The sequence below is a fragment of the Pleurodeles waltl genome, chromosome 10, assembly GCF_031143425.1.
Source record: "Pleurodeles waltl isolate 20211129_DDA chromosome 10, aPleWal1.hap1.20221129, whole genome shotgun sequence".
NCBI lineage: Eukaryota > Metazoa > Chordata > Amphibia > Caudata > Salamandridae > Pleurodeles > Pleurodeles waltl.
The window spans coordinates 329,350,430-329,374,120 of NC_090449.1; the positions used below are offsets into that span (position 1 = coordinate 329,350,430).

Here is a 23,691-nt window from a genome sequence, read left to right on the forward strand (position 1 = left end):
CGGGATTTCTTTCTAACTGCTTTTTTGTGTTGGAGCAGCAGTTCTCGTTGGAACATGAAATGCACAGTGCTTCTCCAAAGTATTCGCAGGGCTGGTTTTGAAATCACCTCTTGGAATGAAAGTGATCCCAGTTCCTTTCTTCCAAAGGAAGAGATCCTGTCAGAAAGGCTCAGCTTTGAGCGTCATGAATATTGTCCCTTAGTCCTTGCATTCCAGTCCAAAGCATAGCCACATAAAGAAAGCAGGTGTGTCTGTTTCCAGTGTAGTGGTTCCAGTCCAATGCATAGCCACATGAAGCAAGTAAGCAAGCATGTCTGTTTCTGTAGTGTAGTGGTTATCACGTTCGCCTTACACGCGAAAGGTCCCTGGTTCGAGGCCAGGCAGAAACAGCAAGTTGCTGTGCTTTATCACATTATTTGCATTTACCACCTCGCCTGACAGGTAAATTGAAATTAAAGAGGCTGTGTCTATCCCTCACCATCGTGAGGTACTACGCTCCAAGGGCATCGGTCTCAACTCACCAAGAGAAGACGATACACCTTACGGCAGTCAGTTGCTCCCTTTTTGACCTTTCCATTGAAGCCTGGGCCTACTGTGGTCAAGCCAGCCAAGGAAGGAAGGTATGAGAGCGAAAATGGCTTTCCTACCTTCACCAAGAACATACACCTTGAGCAAAGAAAGGGCCAGACTTACAAGGCCCTATCGCCACCGGCACATCATCTTTAGTGACGCCCCGGTGGCACTATGTACTGTGCCGTATTTACAAGACGCCGTTCAACCACGTTTTGTGGCTTAACACCACCTTGTAAATACGGCCCCTTCACACGCAGCCCTTTCCCTGGAAGGGGCGTGCAATGGGTGTTGCTCTGGGTGGGCCACTGCAACACCATAGCATTTTGATGCTGCTCCAGTTTTACGAGTTTTTGTAAATCTGTGGCAGCGCCAAAATCCAAGCGCCATACAATGGGTGTCGTTATAGTGGAGAAACGAGCCGAAATGTTTTCATTTCTCCTCATTTTTGCTCTTTCTATGTGTGCTGCACGAACATATCGCCACTGAAGATTTCTGTTGTGCAGGAAGGTGTGCCTTCCTGAACAAAAACAATTTCCCCCTCAACGCAGCCATCCTTGTACCATGGCGCAAGGATGGCTGCGTTGGCGCTCGGCAACTAATTTAGAGCTGGCGCAGAGGGAAGCACAGGGGTGCGCTGTATTCTACTAAATACGGCGCTTCCCTGCATTTTGAAAATGACTGAGTGCGAGGCTGCCAAATTTGGCAGAGCGTCTCACTCAGTCATCCTCTTGTAATTATGGGCCAAAAGGTCTAAAGGATAGAGGCTTTTTATGTCATGTTCGATGACGACCATGGAAATGACTAGTCATATTGCAGAAGAGAGAACCATGTGCATTTTCTTGCCTTGCGATGTATTCGCCCACTCTCTGCCCTAAACCCTAGGAGCAGGGTCTGAGCAGTGGTGCTTCTGTGCCCTCTCTCGTTGGTGTCCAGGTCCAAATCCCCAACACACCCTTTTTAGCAGAAAACACACAAATTTTACTCAAAATACACAAAGCTTGAAGATTCCTCATTCCACTCAAAGCATTGTTGTGCAAAATATTTTTGGCCTCAGGAGAAAAAAAGGATCACATGCCTTGGCTTCCTTCCTGCTTGCTTTCAGTGTGCTCTGTGTGATGCTTTCACAGGCTCTGGTTTCAGGCATTTAGGCATCAGATATTTGTCTCTACCCGCAGCTGTGACTTTTCAGTACATCTGAGTGTACGCTTGCTGGCTGACAACGCTGCAATTTTCACACTTACTCCTCGCTTTGCGAACAACTGCTGATCAAGTATAGAGGCAATCGGGCAAACATATGAGGGGAATTTTGCTCCTTCAGTCAAGCCCTCATGCTTGTTTCTGTAGTGTAGTGGTTATCCCGTTCGCCTAACACGCGAAAGGTCCCCGGTTTGAGACCGGGCAGAAACAATGGGCAGTGTCTGCTTTTGTGTTTGCTCCCTAAAAGCTTAGTCTCACTCAGGGATGGCCTTTAAAAACTTGTGACCTGTGTAAAACTTGTATTACTATTGCAGGCCGGTAAAAAGTTATCCGCATCTTTGCGTAGTCGTGCATGTGCCTGGTTTCTTATTCTGTTTTTTACTTTTTTTTTCTTGGCCATGTTATATTGTGGGGCCTTTAAACCTGTCACCTTGATAGGAACATTGCAAGCGGCAGCATCGACAAGTGCAGACTGAGGAGTCAGACCTAAACACAGACTCAGCTGTCAGGATGGCCGAGTGGTCTAAGGCGGCAGCCTCAAGAGAGCTTGATCTTCAGTTAAGCTAAGCATCCTGGTTTGCTCATGTAGTTGTGGGTTCAAATCCCACTTCTGATAGGTCTATTTTCTGCCCTTAAATCTTCCTCTGCTTGCACAGCCAGCTCCCCACAACACTATCTTTGCAAGCTGCTGTAGCATACGAAAAGAAATCCACCAACCCTCCGGCTGGGCCCTCAATCAGCATTCCATGTATTTCTGGAAGGGGCATCTCAGTCACGCCTTCTGTTAGAGCTGCACCTTATCACTGTAACTACCATGCTGGTTTCTACTTAAGCAGTTGATTCCATCGTTTGAAGTGAGGCTCTCCTGCCACTTTTGGGCAGAGAAGGCACTGCCCCTGCAACAACAACAGGCAGACAAGCTTAACCTGGGTTTCCTGGTTAGGTGGGCGGAGCAGAATGGCAATGGTCCCTCCTTGTGACTTGAAATTAACATGAAGAAGACAGAGAGGCAGCTGGGAGTAGGCAGTACCCATGCACCCCTGAACACTGTCTTGCGATTTTCACCCAATTCTGAAATGAGTCGGGAGGAAAGGAGGTGATTTTCCTATCGAATGCCATTCTGGGAATTCAGCCACCCCGCGTCTCCCAGGTGAGTGTTTCAGGCCTGTGAGGCACTCATATAAATCTCGCCTGATCAAGCCTGATCAAGCACTGAGCGAGCAAGTGTGCTTGAATACAAGAGGCGTGCTCCTCTGGCTCAGGCGCAAGAGATGGCAGGCCCTTCAGTGCTTCTGGTCTGGAAGTCTACGGTGCAAGGGCCCAGGTCCTGCGGAGGCGTACAACTACCAGAAAGGGTCTGCTTTTCTCATCAGCGCCACAGTTCAGCTTGCTAGCAGAGGGCTTCTTGACTACCTCTTGCCTTGCTAGAGGCAAAAAAAAACACTTGGCACAAAACATCAATTGCTATGGCACGCTTAGAAGGAGAGTCTCCAAGTGGCCCTGCTTTTTCTCAAAGACACTTCAGAAGATGTTTGAAAGGCTTTTGCAGCAGCAGGCTCGTTGGTCTAGGGGTATGATTCTCGCTTTGGGTGTGAGAGGTCCCGGGTTCAAATCCCGGACGAGCCCGTGCCTTTATAGTTTCGATCTGTTTTTAAACAGGAGTATTTCTGCTTTCCACTCTTGTAAGATGCCATGGTGGAATGCATTGCATGCTTTCTACTGGTGTCGAGGCAGTTCGGCATGATGAAGGAGTGCGGGATTTCTTTCTAACTGCTTTTTTGTGTTGGAGCAGCACTTCTCGTTGGAACATGAAATGCACAGTGCTTCTCCAAAGTAATTGCAGGGCTGGTTTTGAAATCACCTCTTGGAATGAAAGTGATCCCAGTTCCTTTCTTCCAAAGGAAGAGATCCTGTCAGAAAGGCTCAGCTTTGAGCGTCATGAATATTGTCCCTTACTCCTTGCATTCCAGTCCAAAGCATAGCCACATAAAGAAAGCAGGTGTGTCTGTTTCCAGTGTAGTGGTTCCAGTCCAATGCATAGCCACATGAAACAAGTAAGCAAGCATGTCTGTTTCTGTAGTGTAGTGGTTATCACGTTCGCCTTACACGCGAAAGGTCCCTGGTTCGAGGCCAGCCAGAAACAGCAAGTTGCTGTGCTTTATCACATTATTTGCATTTACCACCTCACCTGACAGGTAAATTGAAATTAAAGAGGATGTGTCTATCCCTCACCATCGTGAGGTACTACGCTCCAAGGGCATCAGTCTCAACTCACCAAGAGAAGACGATACACCTTACGGCAGTCAGTTGCTCCCTTTTTGACCTTTCCATTGAAGCCTGGGCCTACTGTGGTCAAGCCAGCCAAGGAAGGAAGGTATGAGAGCGAAAATGGCTTTCCTACCTTCACCAAGAACATACACCTTGAGCAAAGAAAGGGCCAGACTTACAAGGCCCTATCGCCACCGGCACATCATCTTTAGTGACGCCCCGGTGGCACTATGTACTGTGCCGTATTTACAAGACGCCGTTCAACCACGTTTTGTGGCTTAACACCACCTTGTAAATACGGCCCCTTCACACGCAGCCCTTTCCCTGGAAGGGGCGTGCAATGGGTGTTGCTCTGGGTGGGCCACTGCAACACCATAGCATTTTGATGCTGCTCCAGTTTTACGAGTTTTTGTAAATCTGTGGCAGCGCCAAAATCCAAGCGCCATACAATGGGTGTCGTTATAGTGGAGAAACGAGCAGAAATGTTTTCATTTCTCCTCATTTTTGCTCTTTCTATGTGTACTGCACGAACATATCGCCACTGAAGATTTCTGTTGTGCAGGAAGGTGTGCCTTCCTGAACAAAAACAATTTCCCCCTCAACGCAGCCATCCTTGTTCCATGGCGCAAGGATGGCTGCGTTGGCGCTCGGCAGCTAATTTAGAGCTGGCGCAGAGGGAAGCACAGGGGTGCGCTGTATTCTACTAAATACGGCGCTTCCCTGCATTTTGAAAATGACTGAGTGCGAGGCTGCCAAATTTGGCAGAGCGTCTCACTCAGTCATCCTCTTGTAATTATGGGCCAAAAGGTCTAAAGGATAGAGGCTTTTTATGTCATGTTCGATGACGACCATGGAAATGACTCTAGTCATATTGCAGAAGAGAGAACCATGTGCATTTTCTTGCCTTGCGATGTATTCGCCCACTCTCTACCCTCAACCCTAGGAGCATGGGTCTGAGCAGTGGTGCTTCTGTGCCCTCGCTCGTTGGTGTCCGGGTCCAAATCCCCAACACACCCTTTTTGGCAGAAAACACACAAATTTTACTCAAAATACACAAAGCTTGAAGATTCCTCATTCCACTCAAAGCATTGTTGTGCAAAATATTTTTAGCCTCAGGAGAAAAAAAGGATCACCATGCCTTGGCTTCCTTCCTGCTTGCTTTCAGTGTGCTCTGTGTGATGCTTTCACAGGCTCTGGTTTCAGGCATTTAGGCATCAGATATTTGTCTCTACCCGCAGCTGTAACTTTTCAGTACATCTGAGTGTACGCTTGCTGGCTGACAACGCTGCAATTTTCACACTTACTCCTCGCTTTGCGAGCAAATGCTGATCAAGTATAGAGGCAATCGGGCAAACATATGAGGGGAATTTTGCTCCTTCAGTCAAGCCCTCATGCTTGTTTCTGTAGTGTAGTGGTTATCACGTTCGCCTAACACGCGAAAGGTCCCTGGTTCGAGACCGGGCAGAAACAATGGGCAGTGTCTGCTTTTGTGTTTGCTCCCTAAAAGCTTAGTCTCACTCAGGAATGGCCTTTAAAAACTTGTGACCTGTGTAAAACTTGTATTACTATTGCAGACCGGTAAAAAGTTATCTGCATCTTTGCGTAGTCGTGCATGTGCCTGGTTTCTTATTCTGTTTTTTACTTTTTTTTTTCTTGGCCATGTTATATTGTGGGGCCTTTAAACCTGTCACCTTGATAGGAACATTGCAAGCGGCAGCATCGACAAGTGCAGACTGAGGAGTCAGACCTAAACACAGACTCAGCTGTCAGGATGGCCGAGTGGTCTAAGGCAGCAGCCTCAAGAGAGCTTGATCTTCAGTTAAGCTAAGCATCCTGGTTTGCTCATGTAGTTGTGGGTTCAAATCCCACTTCTGATAGGTCTATTTTCTGCTCTTATATCTTCCTCTGCTTGCACAGCCAGTTCCCCACAACACTATCTTTGCAAGCTGCTGTAGCATATGAAAAGAAATCCACCAACCCTCCGGCTGGGCCCTCAATCAGCATTCCATGTATTTCTGGAAGGGGCATCTCAGTCACGCCTTCTGTTAGAGCTGCACCTTATCACTGTAACTATCATGCTGGTTTCTACTTAAGCAGTTGATTCCATCGTTTGAAGTGAGGCTCTCCTGCCACTTTTGGGCAGAGAAGGCACTGCCCCTGCAACAACAACAGGCAGACAAGCTCAACCTGGGTTTCCTGATTAGGTGGGCGGAGCAGAAAGGCAATGGTCCCTCCTTGTGACTTGAAATTAACATGAAGAAGACAGAGAGGCAGCTGGGAGTAGGCAGTACCCATGCACCCCTGAACACTGTCTTGCGATTTTCACCCAATTCTGAAATGAGTCGGGAGGAAAGGAGGTGATTTTCCTATCGAAGGCCATTCTGGGAATGCAGCCACCCCGCGTCTCCCAGGTGAGTGTTTCAGGCCTGTGAGGCACTCATATAAATCTCGCCTGATCGAGCCTGATCAAGCACTGAGCGAGCAAGTGTGCTTGAATACAAGAGGCGTGCTCCTCTGGCTCAGGCGCAAGAGATGGCAGGCCCTTCAGTGCTTCTGGTCTGGAAGTCTACGGTGCAAGGGCCCAGGTCCTGCGGAGGCGTACAACTACCAGAAAGGGTCTGCTTTTCTCATCAGCGCCACAGTTCAGCTTGCTAGCAGAGGGCTTCTTGACTACCTCTTGCCTTGCTAGAGGCAAAAAAAAAACCCTTGGCACAAAACATCAATTGCTATGGCACGCTTAGAAGGAGAGTCTCCAAGTGGCCCTGCTTTTTCTCAAAGACACTTCAGAAGATGTTTGAAAGGCTTTTGCAGCAGCAGGCTCGTTGGTCTAGGGTTATGATTCTCGCTTTGGGTGTGAGAGGTCCCGGTTTCAAATCCCGGACGAGCCCGTGCCTTCATAGGTTCGATCTGTTTTTAAACAGGAGTATTTCTGCTTTCCACTCTTGTAAGATGCCATGGTGGAATGCATTGCATGCTTTCTACTGGTGTCGAGGCAGTTCGGCATGATGAAGGAGTGCGGGATTTCTTTCTAACTGCTTTTTAGTGTTGGAGCAGCACTTCTCGTTGGAACATGAAATGCACAGTGCTTCTCCAAAGTAATTGCAGGGCTGGTTTTGAAATCACCTCTTGGAATGAAAGTGATCCCAGTTCCTTTCTTCCAAAGGAAGAGATCCTGTCAGAAAGGCTCAGCTTTGAGCGTCATGAATATTGTCCCTTAGTCCTTGCATTCCAGTCCAAAGCATAGCCACATAAAGAAAGCAGGTGTGTCTGTTTCCAGTGTAGTGGTTCCAGTCCAATGCATAGCCACATGAAGCAAGTAAGCAAGCATGTCTGTTTCTGTAGTGTAGTGGTTATCACGTTCGCCTTACACGCGAAAGGTCCCTGGTTCGAGGCCAGCCAGAAACAGCAAGTTGCTGTGCTTTATCACATTATTTGCATTTACCACCTCCCCTGACAGGTAAATTGAAATTAAAGAGGCTGTGTCTATCCCTCACCATCGTGAGGTACTACGCTCCAAGGGCATCGGTCTCAACTCACCAAGAGAAGATGATACACCTTACGGCAGTCAGTTGCTCCCTTTTTGACCTTTCCATTGAAGCCTGGGCCTACTGTGGTCAAGCCAGCCAAGGAAGGAAGGTATGAGAGCGAAAATGGCTTTCCTACCTTCACCAAGAACATACACCTTGAGCAAAGAAAGGGCCAGACTTACAAGGCCCTATCGCCACCGGCACATCATCTTTAGTGACGCCCCGGTGGCACTATGTACTGTGCCGTATTTACAAGACGCCGTTCAACCACGTTTTGTGGCTTAACACCACCTTGCAAATACGGCCCCTTCACACGCAGCCCTTTCCCTGGAAGGGGCGTGCAATGGGTGTTGCTCTGGGTGGGCCACTGCAACACCATAGCATTTTGATGCTGCTCCAGTTTTACGAGTTTTTGTAAATCTGTGGCAGCGCCAAAATCCAAGCGCCATACAATGGGTGTCGTTATAGTGGAGAAACGAGCAGAAATGTTTTCATTTCTCCTCATTTTTGCTCTTTCTATGTGTGCTGCACGAACATATCGCCACTGAAGATTTCTGTTGTGCAGGAAGGTGTGCCTTCCTGAACAAAAACAATTTCCCCCTCAACGCAGCCATCCTTGTACCATGGCGCAAGGATGGCTGCGTTGGCGCTCGGCAGCTAATTTAGAGCTGGCGCAGAGGGAAGAACAGGGGTGCGCTGTATTCTACTAAATACGGCGCTTCCCTGCATTTTGAAAATGACTGAGTGCGAGGCTGCCAAATTTGGCAGAGCGTCTCACTCAGTCATCCTCTTGTAATTATGGTCCAAAAGGTCTAAAGGATAGAGGCTTTTTATGTCATGTTCGATGACGACCATGGAAATGACTCTAGTCATATTGCAGAAGAGAGAACCATGTGCATTTTCTTGCCTTGCGATGTATTCGCCCACTCTCTGCCCTCAACCCTAGGAGCAGGGTCTGAGCAGTGGTGCTTCTGTGCCCTCGCTCGTTGGTGTCCGGGTCTAAATCCCCAACACACCCTTTTTAGCAGAAAACACACAAATTTTACTCAAAATACACAAAGCTTGAAGATTCCTCATTCCACTCAAAGCATTGTTGTGCAAAATATTTTTAGCCTCAGGAGAAAAAAAGGATCACCATGCCTTGGCTTCCTTCCTGCTTGCTTTCAGTGTGCTCTGTGTGATGCTTTCACAGGCTCTGGTTTCAGGCATTTAGGCATCAGATATTTGTCTCTACCCGCAGCTGTGACTTTTCAGTACATCTGAGTGTACGCTTGCTGGCTGACAACGCTGCAATTTTCACACTTACTCCTCGCTTTGCGAGCAACTGCTGATCAAGTATAGAGGCAATCGGCAAACATATGAGGGGAATTTTGTTCCTTCAGTCAAGCCCTCATGCTTGTTTCTGTAGTGTAGTGGTTATCACGTTCGCCTAACACGCGAAAGGTCCCCGGTTTGGGACCGGGCAGAAACAATGGGCAGTGTTTGCTCCCTAAAAGCTTAGTCTCACTCAGGGATGGCCTTTAAAAACTTGTGACCTGTGTAAAACTTGTATTACTATTGCAGGCCGGTAAAAAGTTATCCGCATCTTTGCGTAGTCGTGCATGTGCCTGGTTTCTTATTCTGTTTTTTACTTTTTTTTTTCTTGGCCATGTTATATTGTGGGGCCTTTAAACCTGTCACCTTGATAGGAACATTGCAAGCGGCAGCATCGACAAGTGCAGACTGAGGAGTCAGACCTAAACACAGACTCAGCTGTCAGGATGGCCGAGTGGTCTAAGGCAGCAGCCTCAAGAGAGCTTGATCTTCAGTTAAGCTAAGCATCCTGGTTTGCTCATGTAGTTGTGGGTTCAAATCCCACTTCTGATAGGTCTATTTTCTGCCCTTAAATCTTCCTCTGCTTGCACAGCCAGCTCCCCACAACACTATCTTTGCAAGCTGCTGTAGCATATGAAAAGAAATCCACCAACCCTCCGGCTGGGCCCTCAATCCATTCCATGTATTTCTGGAAGGTGCATCTCAGTCACGCCTTCTGTTAGAGCTGCACCTTATCACTGTAACTACCATGCTGGTTTCTACTTAAGCAGTTGATTCCATCGTTTGAAGTGAGGCTCTCCTGCCACTTTTGGGCAGAGAAGGCACTGCCCCTGCAACAACAACAGGCAGACAAGCTCAACCTGGGTTTCCTGGTTAGGTGGGCGGAGCAGAATGGCAATGGTCCCTCCTTGTGACTTGAAATTAACATGAAGAAGACAGAGAGGCAGCTGGAAGTAGGCAGTACCCATGCACCCCTGAACACTGTCTTGCGATTTTCACCCAATTCTGAAATGAGTCGGGAGGAAAGGAGGTGATTTTCCTATCGAAGGCCATTCTGGGAATTCAGCCACCCCGCGTCTCCCAGGTGAGTGTTTCAGGCCTGTGAGGCACTCATATAAATCTCGCCTGATCGAGCCCTGAGCGAGCAAGTGTGCTTGAATACAAGAGGCGTGCTCCTCTGGCTCAGGCGCAAGAGATGGCAGGCCCTTCAGTGCTTCTGGTCTGGAAGTCTACGGTGCAAGGGCCCAGGTCCTGCGGAGGTGTACAACTACCAGAAAGGGTCTGCTTTTCTCATCAGCGCCACAGTTCAGCTTGCTAGCAGAGGGCTTCTTGACTACCTCTTGCCTTGCTAGAGGCAAAAAAAAAACCCTTGGCACAAAACATCAATTGCTATGGCACGCTTAGAAGGAGTCTCCAAGTGGCCCTGCTTTTTCTCAAAGACACTTCAGAAGATGTTTGAAAGGCTTTTGCAGCAGCAGGCTCGTTGGTCTAGGGGTATGATTCTCGCTTTGGGTGTGAGAGGTCCCGGGTTCAAATCCCGGACGAGCCTGTGCCTTCATAGGTTCGATCTGTTTTTAAACGGGAGTATTTCTGCTTTCCACTCTTGTAAGATGCCATGGTGGAATGCATTGCATGCTTTCTACTGGTGTCGAGGCAGTTCGGCATGATGAAGGAGTGCGGGATTTCTTTCTAACTGCTTTTTTGTGTTGGAGCAGCACTTCTCATTGGAACATGAAATGCACAGTGCTTCTCCAAAGTAATTGCAGGGCTGGTTTTGAAATCACCTCTTGGAATGAAAGTGATCCCAGTTCCTTTCTTCCAAAGGAAGAGATCCTGTCAGAAAGGCTCAGCTTTGAGCGTCATGAATATTGTCCCTTAGTCCTTGCATTCCAGTCCAAAGCATAGCCACATAAAGAAAGCAGGTGTGTCTGTTTCCAGTGTAGTGGTTCCAGTCCCATGCATAGCCACATGAAGCAAGTAAGCAAGCATGTCTGTTTCTGTAGTGTGGTAGTTATCACGTTCGCCTTACACGCGAAAGGTCCCTGGTTCGAGGCCAGCCAGAAACAGCAAGTTGCTGTGCTTTATCACATTATTTGCATTTACCACCTCACCTGACAGGTAAATTGAAATTAAAGAGGCTGTGTCTATCCCTCACCATCGTGAGGTACTACGCTCCAAGGGCATCGGTCTCAACTCACCAAGAGAAGACGATACACCTTACGGCAGTCAGTTGCTCCCTTTTTGACCTTTCCATTGAAGCCTGGGCCTACTGTGGTCAAGCCAGCCAAGGAAGGAAGGTATGAGAGCGAAAATGGCTTTCCTACCTTCACCAAGAACATACACCTTGAGCAAAGAAAGGGCCAGACTTACAAGGCCCTATCGCCACCGGCACATCATCTTTAGTGACGCCCCGGTGGCACTATGTACTGTGCCGTATTTACAAGACGCCGTTCAACCACGTTTTGTGGCTTAACACCACCTTGTAAATACGGCCCCTTCACACGCAGCCCTTTCCCTGGAAGGGGCGTGCAATGGGCGTTGCTCTGGGTGGGCCACTGCAACACCATAGCATTTTGATGCTGCTCCAGTTTTACGAGTTTTTGTAAATCTGTGGCAGCGCCAAAATCCAAGCGCCATACAATGGGTGTCGTTATAGTGGAGAAACGAGCAGAAATGTTTTCATTTCTCCTCATTTTTGCTCTTTCTATGTGTGCTGCACGAACATATCGCCACTGAAGATTTCTGTTGTGCAGGAAGGTGTGCCTTCCTGAACAAAAACAATTTCCCCCTCCACGCAGCCATCCTTGTACCATGGCGCAAGGATGGCTGCGTTGGTGCTCGGCAGCTAATTTAGAGCTGGCGCAGAGGGAAGCACAGGGGTGCGCTGTATTCTACTAAATACGGCGCTTCCCTGCATTTTGAAAATGACTGAGTGCGAGGCTGCCAAATTTGGCAGAGCGTCTCACTCAGTCATCCTCTTGTAATTATGGGCCAAAAGGTCTAAAGGATAGAGGCGTTTTATGTCATGTTCGATGACGACCATGGAAATGACTCTAGTCATATTGCAGAAGAGAGAACCATGTGCATTTTCTTGCCTTGCGATGTATTCGCCCACTCTCTGCCCTCAACCCTAGGAGCAGGGTCTGAGCAGTGGTGCTTCTGTGCCCTCGCTCGTTGGTGTCCGGGTCCAAATCCCCAACACACCCTTTTTAGCAGAAAACACACAAATTTTACTCAAAATACACAAAGCTTGAAGATTCCTCATTCCACTCAAAGCATTGTTGTGCAAAATATTTTTAGCCTCAGGAGAAAAAAAGGATCACCATGCCTTGGCTTCCTTCCTGCTTGCTTTCAGTGTGCTCTGTGTGATGCTTTCACAGGCTCTGGTTTCAGGCATTTAGGCATCAGATATTTGTCTCTACCCGCAGCTGTGACTTTTCAGTACATCTGAGTGTACGCTTGCTGGCTGACAACGCTGCAATTTTCACACTTACTCCTCGCTTTGCGAGCAACTGCTGATCAAGTATAGAGGCAATCGGGCAAACATATGAGGGGAATTTTGCTCCTTCAGTCAAGCCCTCATGCTTGTTTCTGTAGTGTAGTGGTTATCACGTTCGCCTAACACGCGAAAGGTCCCCGGTTCGAGACCGGGCAGAAACAATGGGCAGTGTCTGATTTTGTGTTTGCTCCCTAAAAGCTTAGTCTCACTCAGGGATGGCCTTTAAAAACTTGTGACCTGTGTAAAACTTGTATTACTATTGCAGGCCGGTAAAAAGTTATCTGCATCTTTGCGTAGTCGTGCATGTGCCTGGTTTCTTATTCTGTTTTTTACTTTTTTTTTTCTTGGCCATGTTATATTGTGGGGCCTTTAAACCTGTCACCTTGATAGGAACATTGCAAGCGGCAGCATCGACAAGTGCAGACTGAGGAGTCAGACCTAAACACAGACTCAGCTGTCAGGATGGCCGAGTGGTCTAAGGCGGCAGCCTCAAGAGAGCTTGATCTTCAGTTAAGCTAAGCATCCTGGTTTGCTCATGTAGTTGTGGGTTCATATCGCACTTCTGATAGGTCTATTTTCTGCCCTTAAATCTTCCTCTGCTTGCACAGCCAGCTCCCCACAACACTATCTTTGCAAGCTGCTGTAGCATACGAAAAGAAATCCACCAACCCTCCGGCTGGGCCCTCAATCAGCATTCCATGTATTTCTGGAAGGGGCATCTCAGTCACGCCTTCTGTTAGAGCTGCACCTTATCACTGTAACTACCATGCTGGTTTCTACTTAAGCAGTTGATTCCATCGTTTGAAGTGAGGCTCTCCTGCCACTTTTGGGCAGAGAAGGCACTGCCCCTGCAACAACAACAGGCAGACAAGCTCAACCTGGGTTTCCTGGTTAGGTGGGCGGAGCAGAATGGCAATGGTCCCTCCTTGTGACTTGAAATTAACATGAAGAAGACAGAGAGGCAGCTGGGAGTAGGCAGTACCCATGCACCCCTGAACACTGTCTTGCGATTTTCACCCAATTCTGAAATGAGTCGGGAGGAAAGGAGGTGATTTTCCTATCGAATGCCATTCTGGGAATTCAGCCACCCCGCGTCTCCCAGGTGAGTGTTTCAGGCCTGTGAGGCACTCATATAAATCTCGCCTGATCGAGCCTGATCAAGCACTGAGCGAGCAAGTGTGCTTGAATACAAGAGGCGTGCTCCTCTGGCTCAGGCGCAAGAGATGGCAGGCCCTTCAGTGCTTCTGGTCTGGAAGTCTACGGTGCAAGGGCCCAGGTCCTGCGGAGGCGTACAACTACCAGAAAGGGTCTGCTTTTCTCATCAGCGCCACAGTTCAGCTTGCTAGCAGAGGGCTTCTTGACTACCTCTTGCCTTGCTAGAGGCAAAAAAAAACCACTTGGCACAAAACATCAATTGCTATGGCACGCTTAGAAGGAGACTCTCCAAGTGGCCCTGCTTTTTCTGAAAGACACTTCAGAAGATGTTTGAAAGGCTTTTGCAGCAGCAGGCTCGTTGGTCTAGGGGTATGATTCTCGCTTTGGGTGTGCGAAGTCCCAGGTTCAAATCCCGGACGAGCCCGTGCCTTCATAGGTTCGATCTGTTTTTAATCAGGAGTATTTCTGCTTTCCACTCTTGTAAGATGCCATGGTGGAATGCATTGCATGCTTTCTACTGGTGTCGAGGCAGTTCGGCATGATGAAGGAGTGCGGGATTTCTTTCTAACTGCTTTTTTGTGTTGGAGCAGCAGTTCTCGTTGGAACATGAAATGCACAGTGCTTCTCCAAAGTAATTGCAGGGCTGGTTTTGAAATCACCTCTTGGAATGAAAGTGATCCCAGTTCCTTTCTTCCAAAGGAAGAGATCCTGTCAGAAAGGCTCAGCTTTGAGCGTCATGAATATTGTCCCTTAGTCCTTGCATTCCAGTCCAAAGCATAGCCACATAAAGAAAGCAGGTGTGTCTGTTTCCAGTGTAGTGGTTCCAGTCCAATGCATAGCCACATGAAGCAAGTAAGCAAGCATGTCTGTTTCTGTAGTGTAGTGGTTATCACGTTCGCCTTACACGCGAAAGGTCCCTGGTTCGAGGCCAGGCAGAAACAGCAAGTTGCTGTGCTTTATCACATTATTTGCATTTACCACCTCACCTGACAGGTAAATTGAAATTAAAGAGGCTGTGTCTATCCCTCACCATCGTGAGGTACTACGCTCCAAGGGCATCGGTCTCAACTCACCAAGAGAAGACGATACACCTTACGGCAGTCAGTTGCTCCCTTTTTGACCTTTCCATTGAAGCCTGGGCCTACTGTGGTCAAGCCAGCCAAGGAAGGAAGGTATGAGAGCGAAAATGGCTTTCCTACCTTCACCAAGAACATACACCTTGAGCAAAGAAAGGGCCAGACTTACAAGGCCCTATCGCCACCGGCACATCATCTTTAGTGACGCCCCGGTGGCACTATGTACTGTGCCGTATTTACAAGACGCCGTTCAACCACGTTTTGTGGCTTAACACCACCTTGTAAATACGGCCCCTTCACACGCAGCCCTTTCCCTGGAAGGGGCGTGCAATGGGTGTTGCTCTGGGTGGGCCACTGCAACACCATAGCATTTTGATGCTGCTCCAGTTTTACGAGTTTTTGTAAATCTGTGGCAGCGCCAAAATCCAAGCGCCATACAATGGGTGTCGTTATAGTGGAGAAACGAGCCGAAATGTTTTCATTTCTCCTCATTTTTGCTCTTTCTATGTGTGCTGCACGAACATATCGCCACTGAAGATTTCTGTTGTGCAGGAAGGTGTGCCTTCCTGAACAAAAACAATTTCCCCCTCAACGCAGCCATCCTTGTACCATGGCGCAAGGATGGCTGCGTTGGCGCTCGGCAACTAATTTAGAGCTGGCGCAGAGGGAAGCACAGGGGTGCGCTGTATTCTACTAAATACGGCGCTTCCCTGCATTTTGAAAATGACTGAGTGCGAGGCTGCCAAATTTGGCAGAGCGTCTCACTCAGTCATCCTCTTGTAATTATGGGCCAAAAGGTCTAAAGGATAGAGGCTTTTTATGTCATGTTCGATGACGACCATGGAAATGACTAGTCATATTGCAGAAGAGAGAACCATGTGCATTTTCTTGCCTTGCGATGTATTCGCCCACTCTCTGCCCTAAACCCTAGGAGCAGGGTCTGAGCAGTGGTGCTTCTGTGCCCTCTCTCGTTGGTGTCCAGGTCCAAATCCCCAACACACCCTTTTTAGCAGAAAACACACAAATTTTACTCAAAATACACAAAGCTTGAAGATTCCTCATTCCACTCAAAGCATTGTTGTGCAAAATATTTTTGGCCTCAGGAGAAAAAAAGGATCACATGCCTTGGCTTCCTTCCTGCTTGCTTTCAGTGTGCTCTGTGTGATGCTTTCACAGGCTCTGGTTTCAGGCATTTAGGCATCAGATATTTGTCTCTACCCGCAGCTGTGACTTTTCAGTACATCTGAGTGTACGCTTGCTGGCTGACAACGCTGCAATTTTCACACTTACTCCTCGCTTTGCGAACAACTGCTGATCAAGTATAGAGGCAATCGGGCAAACATATGAGGGGAATTTTGCTCCTTCAGTCAAGCCCTCATGCTTGTTTCTGTAGTGTAGTGGTTATCCCGTTCGCCTAACACGCGAAAGGTCCCCGGTTTGAGACCGGGCAGAAACAATGGGCAGTGTCTGCTTTTGTGTTTGCTCCCTAAAAGCTTAGTCTCACTCAGGGATGGCCTTTAAAAACTTGTGACCTGTGTAAAACTTGTATTACTATTGCAGGCCGGTAAAAAGTTATCTGCATCTTTGCGTAGTCGTGCATGTGCCTGGTTTCTTATTCTGTTTTTTACTTTTTTTTTCTTGGCCATGTTATATTGTGGGGCCTTTAAACCTGTCACCTTGATAGGAACATTGCAAGCGGCAGCATCGACAAGTGCAGACTGAGGAGTCAGACCTAAACACAGACTCAGCTGTCAGGATGGCCGAGTGGTCTAAGGCGGCAGCCTCAAGAGAGCTTGATCTTCAGTTAAGCTAAGCATCCTGGTTTGCTCATGTAGTTGTGGGTTCAAATCCCACTTCTGATAGGTCTATTTTCTGCCCTTAAATCTTCCTCTGCTTGCACAGCCAGCTCCCCACAACACTATCTTTGCAAGCTGCTGTAGCATACGAAAAGAAATCCACCAACCCTCCGGCTGGGCCCTCAATCAGCATTCCATGTATTTCTGGAAGGGGCATCTCAGTCACGCCTTCTGTTAGAGCTGCACCTTATCACTGTAACTACCATGCTGGTTTCTACTTAAGCAGTTGATTCCATCGTTTGAAGTGAGGCTCTCCTGCCACTTTTGGGCAGAGAAGGCACTGCCCCTGCAACAACAACAGGCAGACAAGCTCAACCTGGGTTTCCTGGTTAGGTGGGCGGAGCAGAATGGCAATGGTCCCTCCTTGTGACTTGAAATTAACATGAAGAAGACAGAGAGGCAGCTGGGAGTAGGCAGTACCCATGCACCCCTGAACACTGTCTTGCGATTTTCACCCAATTCTGAAATGAGTCGGGAGGAAAGGAGGTGATTTTCCTATCGAATGCCATTCTGGGAATTCAGCCACCCCGCGTCTCCCAGGTGAGTATTTCAGGCCTGTGAGGCACTCATATAAATCTCGCCTGATCAAGCCTGATCAAGCACTGAGCGAGCAAGTGTGCTTGAATACAAGAGGCGTGCTTCTCTGGCTCAGGCGCAAGAGATGGCAGGCCCTTCAGTGCTTCTGGTCTGGAAGTCTACGGTGCAAGGGCCCAGGTCCTGCGGAGGCGTACAACTACCAGAAAGGGTCTGCTTTTCTCATCAGCGCCACAGTTCAGCTTGCTAGCAGAGGGCTTCTTGACTACCTCTTGCCTTGCTAGAGGCAAAAAAAAAACCCTTGGCACAAAACATCAATTGCTATGGCACGCTTAGAAGGAGAGTCTCCAAGTGGCCCTGCTTTTTCTCAAAGACACTTCAGAAGATGTTTGAAAGGCTTTTGCAGCAGCAGGCTTGTTGGTCTAGGGGTATGATTCTCGCTTTGGGTGTGAGAGGTCCCGGGTTCAAATCCCGGACAAGCCCGTGCCTTCATAGGTTCGATCTATTTTTAAACAGGAGTATTTCTGCTTTCCACTCTTGTAAGATGCCATGGTGGAATGCATTGCATGCTTTCTACTGGTGTCGAGGCAGTTCGGCATGATGAAGGAGTGCGGGATTACTTTCTAACTGCTTTTTTGTGTTGGAGCAGCAGTTCTCGTTGGAACATGAAATGCACAGTGCTTCTCCAAAGTAATTGCAGGGCTGGTTTTGAAATCACCTCTTGGAATGAAAGTGATCCCAGTTCCTTTCTTCCAAAGGAAGAGATCCTGTCAGAAAGGCTCAGCTTTGAGCGTCATGAATATTGTCCCTTAGTCCTTGCATTCCAGTCCAAAGCATAGCCACATAAAGAAAGCAGGTGTGTCTGTTTCCAGTGTAGTGGTTCCAGTCCAATGCATAGCCACATGAAGCAAGTAAGCAAGCATGTCTGTTTCTGTAGTGTAGTGATTATCATGTTCGCCTTACACACGAAAGGTCCCTGGTTCGAAGCCAGCCAGAAACAGCAAGTTGCTGTGCTTTATCACATTATTTGCATTTACCACCTCACCTGACAGGTAAATTGAAATTAAAGAGGCTGTGTCTATCCCTCACCATCGTGAGGTACTACGCTCCAAGGGCATCGGTCTCAACTCACCAAGAGAAGACGATACACCTTACGGCAGTCAGTTGCTCCCTTTTTGACCTTTCCATTGAAGCCTGGGCCTACTGTGGTCAAGCCAGCCAAGGAAGGAAGGTATGAGAGCGAAAATGGCTTTCCTACCTTCACCAAGAACATACACCTTGAGCAAAGAAAGGGCCAGACTTACAAGGCCCTATCACCACCGGCACATCATCTTTAGTGACGCCCCGGTGGCACTATGTACTGTGCCGTATTTACAAGACGCCGTTCAACCACGTTTTGTGGCTTAACACCACCTTGTAAATACGGCCCCTTCACACGCAGCCCTTTCCCTGGAAGGGGCGTGCAATGGGTGTTGCTCTGGGTGGGCCACTGCTACACCATAGCATTTTGATGCTGCTCCAGTTTTACGAGTTTTTGTAAATCTGTGGCAGCGCCAAAATCCAAGCGCCATACAATGGGTGTCGTTATAGTGGAGAAACGAGCAGAAATGTTTTCATTTCTCCTCATTTTTGCTCTTTCTATGTGTGCTGCACGAACATATCGCCACTGAAGATTTCTGTTGTGCAGGAAGGTGTGCCTTCCTGAACAAAAACCATTTCCCCCTCAACGCAGCCATCCTTGTACCATGGCGCAAGGATGGCTGCGTTGGCGCTCGGCAGCTAATTTAGAGCTGGCGCAGAGGGAAGCACAGGGGTGCGCTGTATTCTACTAAATACGGCGCTTCCCTGCATTTTGAAAATGACTGAGTGCGAGGCTGCCAAATTTGGCAGAGCGTCTCACTCAGTCATCCTCTTGTAATTATGGTCCAAAAGGTCTAAAGGATAGAGGCTTTTTATGTCATGTTCGATGACGACCATGGAAATGACTCTAGTCATATTGCAGAAGAGAGAACCATGTGCATTTTCTTGCCTTGCGATGTATTCGCCCACTCTCTGCCCTCAACCCTAGGAGCATGGGTCTGAGCAGTGGTGCTTCGGTGCCCTCGCTCGTTGGTGTCCGGGTCCAATTCCCCAACACACCCTTTTTAGCAGAAAACACACAAATTTTACTCAAAATACACAAAGCTTGAAGATTCCTCATTCCACTCAAAGCATTGTTGTGCAAAATATTTTTAGCCTCAGGAGAAAAAAAGGATCACCATGCCTTGGCTTCCTTCCTGCTTGCTTTTAGTGTGCTCTGTGTGATGCTTTCACAGGCTCTGGTTTCTGGCATTTAGGCATCAGATATTTGTCTCTACCCGCAGCTGTAACTTTTCAGTACATCTGAGTGTACGCTTGCTGGCTGACAACGCTGCAATTTTCACACTTACTCCTCGCTTTGCGAGAAACTGCTGATCAAGTATAGAGGCAATCGGGCAAACATATGAGGGGAATTTTGCTCCTTCAGTCAAGCCCTCATGCTTGTTTCTGTAGTGTAGTGGTTATCACGTTCGCCTAACACGCGAAAGGTCCCCGGTTCGAGACCGGGCAGAAACAATGGGCAGTGTCTGCTTTTGTGTTTGCTCCCTAAAAGCTTAGTCTCACTCAGGCATGGCCTTTAAAAACTTGTGACCTGTGTAAAACTTGTATTACTATTGCAGGCCGGTAAAAAGTTATCTGCATCTTTGCGTAGTCGTGCATGTGCCTGGTTTCTTATTCTGTTTTTTACTTTTTTTTTTCTTGGCCATGTTATATTGTGGGGCCTTTAAACCTGTCACCTTGATAGGAACATTGCAAGCGGCAGCATCGACAAGTGCAGACTGAGGAGTCAGACCTAAACACAGACTCAGCTGTCAGGATGGCCGAGTGGTCTAAGGCAGCAGCCTCAAGAGAGCTTGATCTTCAGTTAAGCTAAGCATCCTGTTTTGCTCATGTAGTTGTGGGTTCAAATCCCACTTCTGATAGGTCTATTTTCTGCCCTTAACTCTTCCTCTGCTTGCACAGCCAGCTCCCCACAACACTATCTTTGCAAGCTGCTGTAGCATATGAAAAGAAATCCACCAACTCTCCGGCTGGGCCCTCAATCAGCATTCCATGTATTTCTGGAAGGGGCATCTCAGTCACGCCTTCTGTTAGAGCTGCACCTTATCACTGTAACTACCATGCTGGTTTCTACTTAAGCAGTTGATTCCATCGTTTGAAGTGAGGCTCTCCTGCCACTTTTGGGCAGAGAAGGCACTGCCCCTGCAACAACAACAGGCAGACAAGCTCAACCTGGGTTTCCTGGTTAGGTGGGCGGAGCAGAATGGCAATGGTCCCTCCTTGTGACTTGAAATTAACATGAAGAAGACAGAGAGGCAGCTGGGAGTAGGCAGTACCCATGCACCCCTGAACACTGTCTTGCGATTTTCACCCAATTCTGAAATGAGTCGGGAGGAAAGGAGGTGATTTTCCTATCGAAGGCCATTCTGGGAATTCAGCCACCCCGCGTCTCCCAGGTGAGTGTTTCAGGCCTGTGAGGCACTCATATAAATCTCGCCTGATCAAGCACTGAGCGAGCAAGTGTGCTTGAATACAAGAGGCGTGCTCCTCTGGCTCAGGCGCAAGAGATGGTAGGCCCTTCAGTGCTTCTGGTCTGGAAGTCTACGGTGCAAGGGCCCAGGTCCTGCGGAGGCGTACAACTACCAGAAAGGGTCTGCTTTTCTCATCAGCGCCACAGTTCAGCTTGCTAGCAGAGGGCTTCTTGACTACCTCTTGCCTTGCTAGAGGCAAAAAAAAAACACTTGGCACAAAACATCAATTGCTATGGCACGCTTAGAAGAAGAGTCTCCAAGTGGCCCTGCTTTTTCTCAAAGACACTTCAGAAGATGTTTGAAAGGCTTTTGCAGCTGCAGGCTCGTTGGTCTAGGGGAATGATTCTCGCTTTGGGTGTGCGAAGTCCCGGTTTCAAATCCCGGACGAGCCCGTGCCTTCATAGGTTCGATCTGTTTTTAATCAGGAGTATTTCTGCTTTCCACTCTTGTAAGATGCCATGGTGGAATGCATTGCATGCTTACTACTGGTGTCGAGGCAGTTCGGCATGATGAAGGAGTGCGGGATTTCTTTCTAACTGCTTTTTTGTGTTGGAGCAGCACTTCTCGTTGGAACATGAAATGCACAGTGCTTCTCCAAAGTAATTGCAGGGCTGGTTTTGAAATCACCTCTTGGAATGAAAGTGATCCCAGTTCCTTTCTTCCAAAGGAAGAGATCCTGTCAGAAAGGCTCAGCTTTGAGCGTCATGAATATTGTCCCTTAGTCCTTGCATTCCAGTCCAAAGCATAGCCACATAAAGAAAGCAGGTGTGTCTGTTTCCAGTGTAGTGGTTCCAGTCCAATGCATAGCCACATGAAGCAAGTAAGCAAGCATGTCTGTTTCTCTAGTGTAGTGGTTATCACGTTCGCCTTACACGCGAAAGGTCCCTGGTTCGAGGCCAGCCAGAAACAGCAAGTTGCTGTGCTTTATCACATTATTTGCATTTACCACCTCACCTGACAGGTAAATTGAAATTAAAGAGGCTGTGTCTATCCCTCACCATCGTGAGGTACTACGCTCCAAGGGCATCGGTCTCAACTCACCAAAAGAAGACGATACACCTTACGGCAGTCAGTTGCTCCCTTTTTGACCTTTCCATTGAAGCCTGGGCCTACTGTGGTCAAGCCAGCCAAGGAAGGAAGGTATGAGAGCGAAAATGGCTTTCCTACCTTCACCAAGAACATACACCTTGAGCAAAGAAAGGGCCAGGCTTACAAGGCCCTATCGCCACCGGCACATCATCTTTAGTGACGCCCCGGTGGCACTATGTACTGTGCCGTATTTACAAGACACCGTTCAACCACGTTTTGTGGCTTAACACCACCTTGCAAATACGGCCCCTTCACACGCAGCCCTTTCCCTGGAAGGGGCGTGCAATGGGTGTTGCTCTGGGTGGGCCACTGCAACACCATAGCATTTTGATGCTGCTCCAGTTTTACGAGTTTTTGTAAATCTGTGGCAGCGCCAAAATCCAAGCGCCATACAATGGGTGTCGTTATAGTGAAGAAACGAGCAGAAATGTTTTCATTTCTCTTCATTTTTGCTCTTTCTATGTGTGCTGCACGAACATATCGCCACTGAAGATTTCTGTTGTGCAGGAAGGTGTGCCTTCCTGAACAAAAACAATTTTCCCCTCAACGCAGCCATCCTTGTACCATGGCGCAAGGATGGCTGCGTTGGCGCTCGGCAGCTAATTTAGAGCTGGCGCAGAGGGAAGCACAGGGGTGCGCTGTATTCAACTAAATACGGCGCTTCCCTGCATTTTGAAAATGACTGAGTGCGAGGCTGCCAAATTTGGCAGAGCGTCTCACTCAGTCATCCTCTTGTAATTATGGTCCAAAAGGTCTAAAGGATAGAGGCTTTTTATGTCATGTTCGATGACGACCATGGAAATGACTCTAGTCATATTGCAGAAGAGAGAACCATGTGCATTTTCTTGCCTTGCGATGTATTCGCCCACTCTCTGCCCTCAACCCTAGGAGCAGGGTCTGAGCAGTGGTGCTTCTGTGCCCTCGCTCGTTGGTGTCCGGGTCCAAATCCCCAACACACCCTTTTTAGCAGAAAACACACAAATTTTACTCAAAATACACAAAGCTTGAAGATTCCTCATTCCACTCAAAGCATTGTTGTGCAAAATATTTTTAGCCTCAGGAGAAAAAAAGGATCACCATGCCTTGGCTTCCTTCCTGCTTGCTTTCAGTGTGCTCTGTGTGATGCTTTCACAGGCTCTGGTTTCAGGCATTTAGGCATCAGATATTTGTCTCTACCCGCAGCTGTGACTTTTCAGTACATCTGAGTGTACGCTTGCTGGCTGACAACGCTGCAATTTTCACACTTACTCCTCGCTTTGCGAGCAACTGCTGATCAAGTATAGAGGCAATCGGGCAAACATATGAGGGGAATTTTGCTCCTTCAGTCAAGCCCTCATGCTTGTTTCTGTAGTGTAGTGGTTATCACGTTCGCCTAACATGCGAAAGGTCCCCGGTTTGAGACCGAGCAGAAACAATGGGCAGTGTTTGCTCCCTAAAAGCTTAGTCTCACTCAGGGATGGCCTTTAAAAACTTGTGACCTGTGTAAAACTTGTATTACTATTGCAGGCCGGTAAAAAGTTATCCGCATCTTTGCGTAGTCGTGCATGTGCCTGGTTTCTTATTCTGTTTTTTACTTTTTTTTTTCTTGGCCATGTTATATTGTGGGGCCTTTAAACCTGTCACCTTGATAGGAACATTGCAAGCGGCAGCATCGACAAGTGCAGACTGAGGAGTCAGACCTAAACACAGACTCAGCTGTCAGGATGGCCGAGTGGTCTAAGGCGGCAGCCTCAAGAGAGCTTGATCTTCAGTTAAGCTAAGAATCCTGGTTTGCTCATGTAGTTGTGGGTTCAAATCCCACTTCTGATAGGTCTATTTTCTGCCCTTAAATCTTCCTCTGCTTGCACAGCCAGCTCCCCACAACACTATCTTTGCAAGCTGCTGTAGCATACGAAAAGAAATCCACCAACCCTCCGGCTGGGCCCTCAATCAGCATTCCATGTATTTCTGGAAGGGGCATCTCAGTCACGCCTTCTGTTAGAGCTGCACCTT

General features: G+C 48.1%; 10 non-coding genes across 10 annotated transcripts; all 10 read left to right on the forward strand.

Annotated features, from left to right (window-relative positions):
• The first annotated feature begins 316 nt into the window (after nt 1-316).
• On the forward strand, nt 317-389 carry TRNAV-UAC (transfer RNA valine (anticodon UAC)). The gene has a single exon. It is a non-coding gene; the product is annotated as a tRNA-Val (tRNA).
• A 2,935-nt stretch (nt 390-3,324) lies between these two features.
• On the forward strand, nt 3,325-3,396 carry TRNAP-UGG (transfer RNA proline (anticodon UGG)). Its single transcript has one exon. It is a non-coding gene; the product is annotated as a tRNA-Pro (tRNA).
• A 444-nt stretch (nt 3,397-3,840) lies between these two features.
• On the forward strand, nt 3,841-3,913 carry TRNAV-UAC (transfer RNA valine (anticodon UAC)). Its single transcript has one exon. It is a non-coding gene; the product is annotated as a tRNA-Val (tRNA).
• Nucleotides 3,914-5,435: 1,522 nt separating this feature from the next.
• On the forward strand, nt 5,436-5,508 carry TRNAV-AAC (transfer RNA valine (anticodon AAC)). Its single transcript has one exon. It is a non-coding gene; the product is annotated as a tRNA-Val (tRNA).
• Nucleotides 5,509-7,370: 1,862 nt separating this feature from the next.
• TRNAV-UAC (transfer RNA valine (anticodon UAC)) lies at nt 7,371-7,443 on the forward strand. The gene has a single exon. It is a non-coding gene; the product is annotated as a tRNA-Val (tRNA).
• A 2,913-nt stretch (nt 7,444-10,356) lies between these two features.
• On the forward strand, nt 10,357-10,428 carry TRNAP-UGG (transfer RNA proline (anticodon UGG)). Its single transcript has one exon. It is a non-coding gene; the product is annotated as a tRNA-Pro (tRNA).
• A 2,038-nt stretch (nt 10,429-12,466) lies between these two features.
• TRNAV-AAC (transfer RNA valine (anticodon AAC)) lies at nt 12,467-12,539 on the forward strand. The gene has a single exon. It is a non-coding gene; the product is annotated as a tRNA-Val (tRNA).
• A 1,862-nt stretch (nt 12,540-14,401) lies between these two features.
• On the forward strand, nt 14,402-14,474 carry TRNAV-UAC (transfer RNA valine (anticodon UAC)). The gene has a single exon. It is a non-coding gene; the product is annotated as a tRNA-Val (tRNA).
• Nucleotides 14,475-17,410: 2,936 nt separating this feature from the next.
• Nucleotides 17,411-17,482, forward strand: TRNAP-UGG (transfer RNA proline (anticodon UGG)). The gene has a single exon. It is a non-coding gene; the product is annotated as a tRNA-Pro (tRNA).
• A 2,039-nt stretch (nt 17,483-19,521) lies between these two features.
• Nucleotides 19,522-19,594, forward strand: TRNAV-AAC (transfer RNA valine (anticodon AAC)). The gene has a single exon. It is a non-coding gene; the product is annotated as a tRNA-Val (tRNA).
• The last annotated feature ends 4,097 nt before the right edge of the window (nt 19,595-23,691 follow it).